Raw genomic sequence first — 13,425 nt, forward strand, 5'->3', positions numbered from 1 at the left:
AGAAATTTTTGCAAATTTATTAAAAAAAAACCCTGAAATATCACATGGTCATAAGAATTCAGACCCTTGGCTCAGTATTGAGTAGAAGCACCCTTTCTATTTCAAGTGTTTATTTCTGTTAATGTTGATGACTATGGCTTACAGCCAATGAAAACACAAAAGTCATTGTCTCAGTAAATTAGAATAATTAACAAAAAACACCTCCAAAGGCTTCCTAAGCATTTAAAAAGTCCCTTAGTCTGTTTCAGTAGGCTCCACAATCATAGGGAAGACTTCTGACTTGACAGATGTCCAGAAGGCAGTCAATGACACACCCCACAAGGTCACAGAGTTCCAATTTTCATTTGGAAATCAAGGTCCCAGAGTCTGGAGGAAGAGTGGAGAGGCCACAATCCAAGCTGCTTGAGGTCTAGTGTGAAGTTTCCACAATCAGTGATGGTTTGGGGAGTCATGTCATCTGCTGGTGTAGGTCCATTGTGTTTTTTCCAGGCCAAAGTCAGCGCAGCCGTCTACCAGGAAATTTTAGAGCACTTCATGCTTCCCTCTGCTAACAAGCTTTTTGGAGATGGAAATTTCATTCTCCAGCAGGACTTGGCACCTGTCCACACTGCCAAAAGTACCAATACCTGGTTTAAAACCAACAGTATCACTGTGCTTGATTGTCCAGTAAACTCGCCTGACCTTAACCCCATAGAGAATCTATGGGGTATTGTCAAGAGAAAGATGAGAGACACCAGACCCAACAATGCAGACGAGCTGAAGGCTGCTATCAAAGCAACCTGGGCTTTCATAACACCTCAGCAGTGCCACAGGCTGATCGCCTCCATGCCACATTGCCGCATTGATGCAGTAATTGATGCACGAGGAGCCCGACCAAGTATTGAGTGCATTTACTGAACATACATTTCAGTAGGCCAACATTTCAGATTTTAAAAACATTTTTCAAGCTGTTGTTATAAAGTATTCTAATTTACTGAGATAATGACGCTTGTGTTTTCATTGGCTGTTAGCCATAATCATCTACATTAACAGAAATAAACACTTGAAATAGATCACTCTGCTTGTAATGACTCTATATAATATGTGAGTTTCACTTTTTGTATTGAATAACTGAAATAAATAAACTTTTTGATGATATTCTAATTTAGTGAGATGCATGTGTATGTAGCCTCTATTTCTTTAGTGTGGTAAGTACCATTTTGAGGGTATGTACCATTATTATTCATTGTAGCAAAATGGGAAACAGAAAATCCACTACTGTTGTTGCAGATTCATGGTTTTGCATAGCATTTGCTCTCCTGCACTGATTATGGGGGCAGAAACCTCAGGGTGAAGATCTTTTATCTTGCACCATTTATACTCAAAAAACACATTTCCAACAAATGCATATAAAATTCCCCTCCTTGCTATTTTTTTTTCTTAAAGATTACAAATAGTTTATTAAATAGTAATATGTTGCAATAATCTCATTTATTTTAATGCAGTTATAGTACTTCACATATAACATTTATTTATATTCTCTCATATACAATAAATATCCATACGCTTCAATCATCTGTTTAAGAAAAACAAAATGGAACAAATATTAACCCTTCCATATTATTCCATCATCCCTCCTCCCTTGAATCAAAACAAACCCCACCTGCACCCCCAAACTGAAGGGGAGGATACAAGGAAAACCCTTCACCCCATAACTAGCATTGCTCTACACCTGTCCATTCTTCCCAGATATGCTCATAAACAGTTGTCTGATTTTTATTATCGTAGACCACTTTCTCTTTTTTCGCTTATCAATTAATTTAATTCAGGTTGTTCTTTTACCTTCCATTTCCTCATAACTGCAAACAGAGTTTGAGACAAAATACGTATTAATAAGATCTTATTACTACTTCTTTTAAGACTCAAATATCTACATCTAATAAAGAATTTTTAGGGTCATTTTATAAATGCACTTAAACATTATTTAATACACTATTGAATTACCATACAATATCTTACTATTTGTTTTCTTAAATTCTGTGTCAGTGGCTAATCTAAGGGTTTTTGAGATGTAAATAGAGAGATATTCTCCCTTACAATTGATTATGGAAGATTCATTTATTTAAGGCAGGTTAGTTGGAGGGTGGGTGGATGTCTGGTTGAGGAGTTCTCTAAGAACTCGTTCACACTGCTGTATGACATAGTAGAGTGCTCTCTGATGTTTTATCAGACAGCACTCAGCCCAATATTATACTATGGGGCAGTGCAGATCTGAAATGTTTTTGCTCATGACGATTCGGCATGGGAAAACAATTGCAGCACGCTGAGAGTGGCTCAGCAAATCGGATCACATGCACCCATACAAGTCTATGGGTGCGTGTAAAACCTTGGCCCAGACTTGGATTTCATCCCAGTGCAGTTTGATTTATGCAGACACAGACGATGGAAAAGTTGGAGAAACGAAGTTCTCCATCTTCTCCGCACCTGTAATATGATTGTCTCAAACAAGAGAAACGGATCCCAGTAAACTGACACTCGGCTCAAACTCTGGTCAGAGCTTGAGCCTAGTGTCATTAGCATAAATGATCCAATTCTCTCACATGAGAGAATCAACACTTGTGTGACCCGGCCTAACGTGTAGTTGGGGAGCTAAGAGTGGGAGATGGTTTGAAGGGGTGAAGTGGAAGGTGGAGTGGGGGAGGTATCAGAAGAGGAGGGATATTTTAACTTAATTATTATTTTAATATGGTGAAAGTTATCTAATTTAATGTTAGAAGGGTTTAAGATAAGTTGAAATGGTATTTCTTTGCTTGGATGAGAAGAGATCTGATGTCTCTGATATGTCTTCAAAAGACACATTCAGATAGTGATTCAAGAAAGTAGCTAAAAGTGGGTTGTCAAGTACATGTATATCATGCTGTACATAATATCTACTCACGAGGGTCTTTATCCTTGTTCAAAGGGGTGTAAATATAAGTATGTATTACACAGGGTAGAAGTAAGATATATATATATATATAAATATATATATATATATATATATATATAAACTGTTGAAATGTAAAATTAACAACATAAGGTTAGAAATTGCAAACACCTGTATTCCTCTCCCATATAAATCTGAGCTTCACTATGAAGAAAGTGAAAACTTGCAATATCCGATTTTGATTGTAGGAGATTTTAATACTGTAATTGACTTTACCTGTAATAGAAAATCATGTAGACGTGCGTCAAAGTCTAGTGATACAACATCTTTTCCAATCCTCTGGAAGAATTTTTTGGGGAAGAGGCTTATTAATCCCAAGGATTATCAGGATTCATGTTACTCTAAGACTTAGCAATCCTGATTCCCTATTGATATGGTTTTTGGCAATGGAGAAATTTTGTATAAACTCCTTTAAGGGGGTTGATACTCACTCAGCAGCTTTTACGGGGATCTCCCTGGGCAACCCAGGCTTGCACCGACTTTGGAAGGGAGTGGATGAACCTGTCCATGATGACCTTTTCCACCATCTGTACTGGGGAGGAAGATTGAGGTTACAACCACTTTGAACCAAGTGTAGGAGGTCGAACATTTGGGACCTGGGAGGTTTGTCACTGCAATAGGCCCAGTGGTGCACCCGTTGCACCCTAACAGTCAGAGTCACTCCCAAGCGCGCCAAAATTTCTGTTTTTAATTTGGCGCACTCCTTTGCGTCCTGCAGGGCCAAACAAGTCATAATGGGCTTTCTGAGGCTGGCCCATTAAATATGGCACCAGCACCTCCGCCCACTGCTCTGGAGGCAATCTCTCCCGCTCCGCCACCCTCCCAAAGAACGTTAGGACCTCGACGTCATCACCCGGAGTAATCTTTTGCAATGCTCTTCTTACCGTCTTCCTGACGTGTGAATCATTACCTGGAGTTGAGGGAGGGACGGCCTCTCTGCTGCGAACTTTCCCCGCTAGAAGTTCCATCTGCCGTTGTTGCTGCTGAATCTGCTGCATCAGAAGTTTATTAGTCTCTTGCTGCATCTGTTGCTGCTCCCGGTGCTGCTGTTGCAGGCTCTGCTGGCTCTGCAAGTGCTGCCGGTGCTGCTGTTGTTGGCTTTGCAGCAGGTGTTTGAGTGGCTCTTTCATGGTGCCGGACATCTCTGGCTGGCTGGCGGCCTTTACCCAGGACATCCATCGATCTCTGTGGCAGGTACACGTTTTCCTGGAATCTTGCCCACATTCTCCACTAATTGTAACTGGGTTGGTACTCACTCAGCCACTTTTAAGATAGTCACAGGAGTCAGTTTCTTTAAAAATGTCCAAGGTGGGTTTATTCGGACTTCATAAACTGCACTCTCCAGGTAAATTAAACATTTTCTCGGTAATTATTTTGATTCTAGGCTACATATATACCGGGACACGAGGATATGTACTTTAAATGCCCCTGATGAAGCCACCGTGTGTGGCGACACGCACTGGGCACTGAGGTCCCATTTGCACCTTCCCATTTACAGGCTGATTTGATTGAGTATTTGCTTTCTATGATCATATTGTTTAATTGGCTCTACTATTATTTTTTGCTGGGGCAGCACGGGTGGCCACAATTGAGTGTATGTGATGGAGTGGTTATGGAGTAGTCATCTCCAGTGTGAGGTGAAAGGGTCTATTGGCAATCGCCAGTTTACAATTATACTGTTCTATAGACCTATTACCCTGTATACAGGGACACCATATTGATTTTCACACAGATACCTGTTGTTGCACTTTATATACATATTGTTTTTTGTGTATTCTCTATTTATATAGAATACTTTGGGCTTGTGCAATATTGACCATCATAGATATTCTATACAGCCTGTTAGAGTTCATCTATTTGACTGCACTTTATTGTATTTTCTGTCATTATAATATGGGAAGGTCTCTAAAGTAGTGGGTTCCTCAAGCAGTGGATTCCTCCACTATTTTTAATGGTGTTTTAAAATAATTTTTTTTGTGCGTATTCTTATATATGTGTCAGGAGATACTGTAATAAATTGATGTAATTTATATTCAAATATTCCGTGATTATTTCTTCAGGTGATCACCGCTTAGGTGCATGTCTTCTTTTCTTTTTGAAATTCGTATGATGTTGTATGACATGTGGCAGGTAGATCCCAGTTATTAGATGGTGCCCTCCTAAAGTAGTAGGTGCATGGGGTTATGTCCCAGCTTTTTGTCCTTTTTATGGGCACAAGACATGGATTTCCTAATCCAAGCTGCTCTTTGCCCTACTTATTGACCATATATAAGGCTATGTGCCCACGATGCAGAAATGCTCAGGATTTTTTCCTGAGCGTTTCTGCATCTCCCTGGCAGAAAAAAACGCATGCGGATTGTACATGTGGATTGTACATGCGGATTGTACATGCGGATTGTACATGCGGATTGTACATGCGTTTTCCTGCCAGGGACATGCGGAAATGGAGCTTTATTCACTGACATTTCCGCATGCGGATTGACAAGCGCTTTCCAAGCGATTAGCATCACTTGGAAAGTGCTTGTGACAACTAGGTCACACTATATAAATTCATTCAAATTGCATGGATTTATATAGTGTGACCCGAGAGAGTGGTAAAAATAAAAAAATAAATGTATACTTACCCTCCGATGGCCCCCGGTGTCCTGCTTTACACTCCGTTCTCCCTTGCCGGCAACAGTGAATTGAAAGACCTGCCGACGTCAGCATCGCGTGACCCGTCACATGACTCTGACGTCAGCGCAGGTCCTTCAATTCATTGCAAAGTGCCGGGAAGCAAGTAGGAGCGCAGCGCGGGCCGACAGAAGGTAAGTAGACAGTTATTTTTTATTTTATTCTTTTTTTACAGATTTTTTAATGGTACCTGGGTGTGGAGGAGACTCTCCTCTCATCTACACCCGGGTACCATCTGCACATTGGAACGCGTGGATTACGCATCTACATATACAGTGATGCGTAATCCATGTGATCTAAAGCAAGTCAATGGCGGCGAAGACGCAGCACTTCTGCAAAATAATTGGTAGCGCTGCGTTTTTTTCCGCAGCGGAAATTTTCGCAGCATGTGCACAGCACATGCGGATTATCATTGGGGAACATTGCTGCCCTTCTACCATGCGTTTTTAATGCGTTTCAGCAGCTATAAAAACGCTGCGGAAACGCATTAAAAACGCATTGTGGGCACACAGCCTAAGGTTGTAAAGGAATAAGGGGTTCTCAGTTTTGGACTCAGGAGGAAATATTAGCGATGTACACAGGTGATTTGTTATTATTTTAATAAATGTAAAGGAAGATCTAAGGACAGATATTACATTGGTGAATGGATTTGGTATTTTTTCTGGATTGAAGATTAATTGGAATAAGTCAGATATCATTATTGGACAAGAATTTCCAAATTACAGATGGTGATATACTTATTATCCAAGAGGGCAACAGTTTGAAATATTTGGCATTAAATATATCACATAAGATGGTGGACTATATAGAAGTGAATGTCATACCGGTGTTGAGTCGTTTTAGCAGAATGGCAAAAATATGGAGGAACAAGGAAGAATCAATCTGATTAAAATGTATTTGTTTTTTTATGTATATTTAATAAATTCCCCTCTTTGCAACTTAGTGACTGAGTATAGGAAAAAATGTATATTAAAGCAACCTTATACCCTGAGACTGAAAAGTTACTACACTTTGTAAATATACAGTCATCCTTCCTGACGCCCTTCTTTTGCCTCCCGCTACCTCCATTGCTTAGATCTGTGTTCTGTTCCTACTACCTCCAAGATGGCCACCAGTTTGGTAAGTCTAAACCACATCTTCCCTGTCTTTTCTGTGCTGTGGGATGGGAAAGGAAAGGCAGGAGAGGTGAGGTTTAGATTTACCAGTGTACTCCATGCTGCTATGACCGTCATCTTGGAAGCAGGAGGAAAGGAACGCCTATCCCAGCAGAGGAGGCATCGGGGAGCTAATGGAGGGCTTCAGGTAGAGTGCCTATACATGCGAAACGTATACCCACTTCTCAGTCCCAGGGGAAGGGGCCCTTTAACACTGTTGCAGGACAATATTAGCGTTGAGCTGTAATTGTTTTCTAAGGCAGTACACTTAATATAGGACAATCACTGTGCTACCAGTATTATTCCGCACATAAATGATACTGATTCTCCATTTTGTAATAACATAATTAACCCTTTGTGCTAAACTGAATAGTAAATTATAGTCTGTTTTTCAATTAACAGCATAAAGCAATATGTTTACAAAGATGAATACTCCAATGCTGACCAAAACTGAATTCTCTGCTAAGGTTACAAAATAACCAACACTTTATACATGGACAGTAAATTCTTTTTCTAATTTCTCGTCTTATTTCTGTTTGCCATTTTAGGAGACAGTGGTGTGCGGCCATCTCTCCCCGGCAGCACAATCTCTGACAACATCAAGAGACTAGATTTTCATCAAGTGCTTGGCCGGGGGAGTTTTGGAAAGGTAAGAACCTATAACATTACGAGCCCAGATTGTATATTGTTTGCTATACAATATAAGATCATGAATGAAGTAGAGAATAACACTGTTAATAACCATCTTAGATCCCCAAATTCAGGTGTTTCTGACAAAGGCAGATGCAGGGCGGTTTCCAAATGTGTTGCTACCTATATATGTGTAATAGTGTTTTCTGATAGTCTACAGTGGGTTAAAGTATTTTTCTGGTGCCTCTAACTTCTGCACTAGGAAGTTGCAGGTGCTGCTGTTTTCCCCACATGCCTGCACCTTGGAATCTTGGATGGCCAGCAGATAACAACATCTATTTTTCAATACAGGTGCACGATCCTGTTGGCTGTGCAAGTGTGGGCCAGACACCTGTATAGACAACATCATGCAGAAGTGACAGCTGCCGTAGAAACTCTACATGCAAATATGTGACCAGAGCACTTTCATCCACCTTTATCCATGCTAGCTGTGTCACCCACATAGAATGTGGAAGAATGTGCTCTGGTCAGATGAGACCAATAATTTAAATTTTTTGCTAAATGAAAAACACTAAGTGTGGAGGAAAACTAACACTGCAGATCACCCTGAAAACACCATCCCCACCGTCAAACATGGTGGTGGAATCATCATGCTGTGGGGATGCTTTTCTTTAACAGGGACGCTCGTCAGAGTTGATTAGAAGATGGATGGAGCTAAATACAAGACAATCTTGTAGGAAAAACCTGTTAGAGGCTGGAAAAACTTGAAACAGAGATGAAGGTTCACCTTCCCGCAGGACAACGACTCTAAACATACTTCCAGAGCTACAATAAGATGGTTTAAATAAAAACATACTCGTGTGTTTATATAGCCCAGTTAAAGTCCAGACATAAATCTCATTGAGAATTTGTGGCAAGGCTTAAAAATTGTTGTTCACAAACGCTCTCTATCCAATCTCACAGCTAGTTTGCAAAGAAGAGTGGGCAAAAATTTCAACCTATAGTGCAAAGCTGGTAGAAAAATACCTTGCAGCAGTAATTGCAGCAAAAGGTGGTCCTACAAAGTGTTGACTCAGAGGGGCTGAATACAAATGCACGTCACAATTTTCAGATTTACATTTTTAAAATATTCAGAAAAACATGTATCATTTCCTTTACACTTCACAAATACTTGTACTCTGTGTTGGTATATCACATAAAATTCCAATAAAATACATTTAAGTTTTTGCATGTAACTTGAAAAAATGTGGAAAAGTTCACAGGATGTGAATACTTTTTCAAGGCACTACATTGTACATCTGCATGTACGTAGCTACATAAGTATGAGTAAATATATGTGTGTGTACTGAGAATGACATTTATTAAAGATATTGTCCACAGTTAAAAAGTAATAATTCAAAAAATTCCGTGTCAGCAGTGGTGACGTCTCATACATTCTCCTGATTGCTAACCAATGACTCGTCTCAATGGTTTTGTCCAATAAATAGAGACATCCTCAATGAGACCAGTGATTGTCTGCAGCAAGGTAAACAAGTGCAGGTTTGGACTACTGTGCCAGGCTCTGGAATAGCAAAGGATTTATCAGGGTAGTATCGTTTTATTTTTTTAATCATACTACTCCCTGAAGTTAGGACAAAAATCGAATTGAGGACAAGCCTCCTAATACTATTACAGACAACTCTCTGATTTTTTAGGACATTCCTGGGAAAAGGAGAGAGCTCCTTGATTACCAGAGAAGCCAGCAAATATCCCAAAGCATACTCTTCACAATATATTCACCTCTCGTGTTTTCTGCAATTCTTATAAGGCTGGGTGCCCACGTAGCGTTTTTCAAGCGTTTATGATGCGGAATTTCCGCAGCGGAAACGCTTGTGAAACACTAGGTAATCCGCACCCCATGGTCCCCAAGGGGATTCCGCATGTTCTATGCACATGCTGCGGATTTTTCCGCAGCGTTTATGCTGCGTACAAAAATCCGCAGCATGTCATTTAATTTTGCGGAAGCGCAGCGGAAGCCCCGCTATTGACTTGCATTGAGACGCATAGAATGCGCGTCTGTACATTTCTACAAGTGAATTCTATGCGTCTCTATGTACGGATGGTACCCAGTTCAGGAGGAGAGAAGACTCTCATCCAGACCTGGGTACCATTCTTCCTGTAAAAAAAAGAATAAAATAATAAATAAAGTTAATACTCACCTTTCCGAAGGCTTCTCTGCATGCCGGCATCGCTGAAGGACCTTCGGTGACGTCACAGTAATGTGACCGCAGGCCCTTCACCGCTCTGTCTCACGATATGCCGGCAGCCGGGAACTAGACAGGAAGGAGCGCTGCAGCCACGCCGGGGCATCGGGGGTGAGTATAGCTTTATTTTATTTTATTTTTACGTTTCACACTGTATAAATCCATGCTGTTTGCATGGATTTATACAGTGTGACCTAGTTGTCAAGCACTTTCCAAGTGATGCTATCGCCTGGAAAGCGCTTGTCAATCTGCATGCGGAAACGCATGTGAATCCGCATGTGGATCCGCATGTATTCTGCAGGAAAAAAGCATGCACAATCTGCATGTACAATCTGCATGCGTTTTTTCTGCCAGGGAGATGCAGAAATGCTGCAGAAATTTTCTGCTTCATTTCTGCATCGTGGGCACATAGCCTAACTCCTGGCATCACTGCAACATAAAACCTGACACCAGAGGTGCTGTGGAGTGAAAAGGAGTTTAGGATCAGGACAAAGTGTCTGCAAATGTAGTCTCAGGTCTGTGCTGCAGTTTAAGGTGCATTCACACTGCGCAGTTATCGGAAACCAGTAGAAACAGGCTGACGTTCGCCCGACAAACAAGCAAAGTGGTCTTTCATAGGGTAAAATGATCTTTTGTTTTGCTTAAATCTTTATCGATCTTGAAATAACCTATACAAAAAACTATGAGCAATAGCCAAGGTAGCATAAAAGGTATATATTTTATTAGTACAATTTAGACACATGATAAAATCTGATGAAAAAAGAGAAAATCAGATAAGGCTAAAAACACAGGCAAACCCCATGGTGCATAACAAAAGAATATGCAGCAATATTAAGTAATGTATACATAATAGGCTATTAGAAAAAGGTATGTTGGGTGGAAATAATTCCTACACACATATAAAGTGTAATAGACGCCAAATGTGATAAAGTATATATGCTGCACAAAATAACCCTAGTATAGATAGGCATACATTTGCAGCATGGTCTTTGATGCCAGCATCTATGTACAGCTGAGCTCTGCACCCCAACACAGTCTGTTTATATTGATTCTCATCTCAGCTTTTCATGGCTGACACAGGAATAATGCCAACCAGCTCTGGAGTTGTAGTTATTCCTGTCTCAATCATGCATGGCTAAGACTGAAGTAATCCTTTAACCTCCTAGCTTTAATGGGTAATTCTAGTGGGGTTATTTCCTAGTGCCCATGTTTATAGCTATTAGATCTCCTGTATGTAAGCTAGTAAGAAACTGTAGAAATATAAAATAATTATTAAAGAAATAGCAATGGTGTCACTTTCCTGCTCCCCTCCACACTTATTTCAATGAGTTGTTCGGCCTTAGGGTACAAGTCTGCAGTAACTATGTGACTACAGACTTGTGAGTCCTCACAGTGTGCAGTGTGTGTGCTGTTGAGGTTCTCCAGTGCCGGTGCCAGGAATGGGCAGGAGCATAACTGCAGGTATGCAATTTGCATACATGTGGTCATGTGCCGACGAGACATGTGCAGCTGTCCATGTCACCCTGGCACTTTACAGAAAAATTGTGTGCCAGTTCAAATGTGCTGTTGCGTGTAGGGTGCGTTACACTCACTTGTAGGCCACAGGCCCCAGCTGTCTCCAGGTCTTCAACTTAAGGAGCTGCCGCACATAGATTAGGGAACACTCAGTTCGTTTCAACACACAGAAGTTTACTCGACAGTTCAATTGCATCAGATTGTAATACACAGTATCGGGCACAACATTCTCCATTTCTTATTTCCATAGTACAGAACATTTTCAGCATTTATTTACGTTCTAACTGGACTATCCCTACGTTCACTGATCCTGTCAGCCCCAGGATTTCCCAGTTGAGTTCCACAATACACCCGAGATCTGTTACATTTCCCATACACAATTGCACGTCCATCTTCCTCTGTATGTAAAGGGGTGAGGTGCTTGCCATAGCACCTGAATCGAGCCCTGATCTCTGGACATTGCAGGAATGTCTGCAGTGAATTTTTGTAAGGCCTCATATCACCCAGAACAATATGTACTCACTCTTGATATCAGCCCCAACTGCCCTTGAATTTGATCTTATATCACTCACGAACGCTCTACAAACAGGAAGCAGTCTCCTTTAACTGGCACTTTTCCCTCCCACTATGAGCTAGTCCTAAACATGAACACTTTCTTACACTATTCTCATCCTACCTATGTCAACTCCTAAGTCCTAAACTATGTCTTATCTTGCGCAATCCTATGCTGTACACTATACATTATACATATGACCATATCACACTCTATATTACAATTCACATAATATGACATACTGTAACTATGTAATTACACCATATATACTGAAAACTGCACTACAATACAACACGATTGGTGTCTTCAGGGGTATGAATGCGACGGTCCAGTCAACACCCCCTTACACAGGCTCGCTCAATACAAGGGAATTGAGTGAGGCCGGATAAATGACCATCTGCTCCCATCACTGGAGAATCCTCATGAGTCTACACTCACATAAAGTATCTGCAGACTTGTACCCCAAGGCCAGACAACACCTTTAATGAAGATCATCAACTAATGACCATTTTTTCTAGGTGGTGCTGGCGGAAGATAGATATACCCGCCAGCAATTTGCTGTAAAAGTCATCACAAAGAGGAACCTGCTAGCTGAAGGAGAGGAGCGTGCGTTGGTGGAGCGGCGTGTGTTACAACTTGCATCTGGCAGCCCCTTCCTTCTTCATGGCACATTCGCCTTTCAGACCAAGGTAAAATTGTGACCTGTTCATTAATATTGGATAAAGAATAAAGTGCACTCATCTATATGCACAGGATATGTCCACGTTTATATCTGGTGTTTGTTAACATTTCAGCATTGGAAACATTTTCATGTCCTGCTCCTTGTATGTGTAGCTGTCACCTACTGTGGGAACACTGGACAAACCCTGGGAACCAGGCAATGTGCCTAGAAATATGATGCTGACGGTTAACTTTTGGGGTTTCTCTATTGAAGTCTATGGAAAGTCTTGGAGTGGTTCAACTGGCTCCCAATATCTGAAGTCATTTGTCCACCCCTATGGATGTCATTCTTAATGAGTACTTCATAATGGTGAGAAATGCAGAAGGCAACATTACAGTGAAAAGTAATGCTGTACATTTAGCACATCACATTCTACATATGTAGATATATCTTCTATATGTATATACTTAGAATAACTAATAAACACATAGTAAAAGAAGAAAGTATCATTACTGCTATTATTATGCAACTATATCTCCACGAGTAAGTGGAACAGAGATTAATCACAGAAGAAATCGCAGAAGAAATCACTGATTATTGAGTGTTAGTAAATGTATGACTGCTACAATGACTTTATCATACGACTGATTTCTACGTCTTGTCTGACAGGAGCTTGTGCTTCTTGGGATGGAGTATGTCACCTGTGGCGAATTCCACCATCTCCTGATGAGGAAGGGGTGTCTTGACATCCCCAGTGCACGGTACAGTATTCACAGTCTAAGCCATACAGCTATGTATTTTCTAAATGAGACTGACTAGATTGATTCGATTGTTAGCCCTAACGTTCACGTAAATTCATATCTCCCATTCACAGGGATGTTATTAGGGAAACACTTAGAAAAATACAGCTCTAATTTTTATTTCCAAAAATAGCACCGCACCTGTCCACAGGTTGTGTGAGGCATCGCAGTTCATCCTCATTCACATTAGTCATGTGGCGTTATTTTTTAAAGAAAGACACCATGTTTTTC

Source organism: Phyllobates terribilis, unplaced genomic scaffold (genome assembly GCF_046119375.1).
Source record: "Phyllobates terribilis strain yellow unplaced genomic scaffold, ASM4611937v1 Scaffold_35__1_contigs__length_13245226, whole genome shotgun sequence".
NCBI lineage: Eukaryota > Metazoa > Chordata > Amphibia > Anura > Dendrobatidae > Phyllobates > Phyllobates terribilis.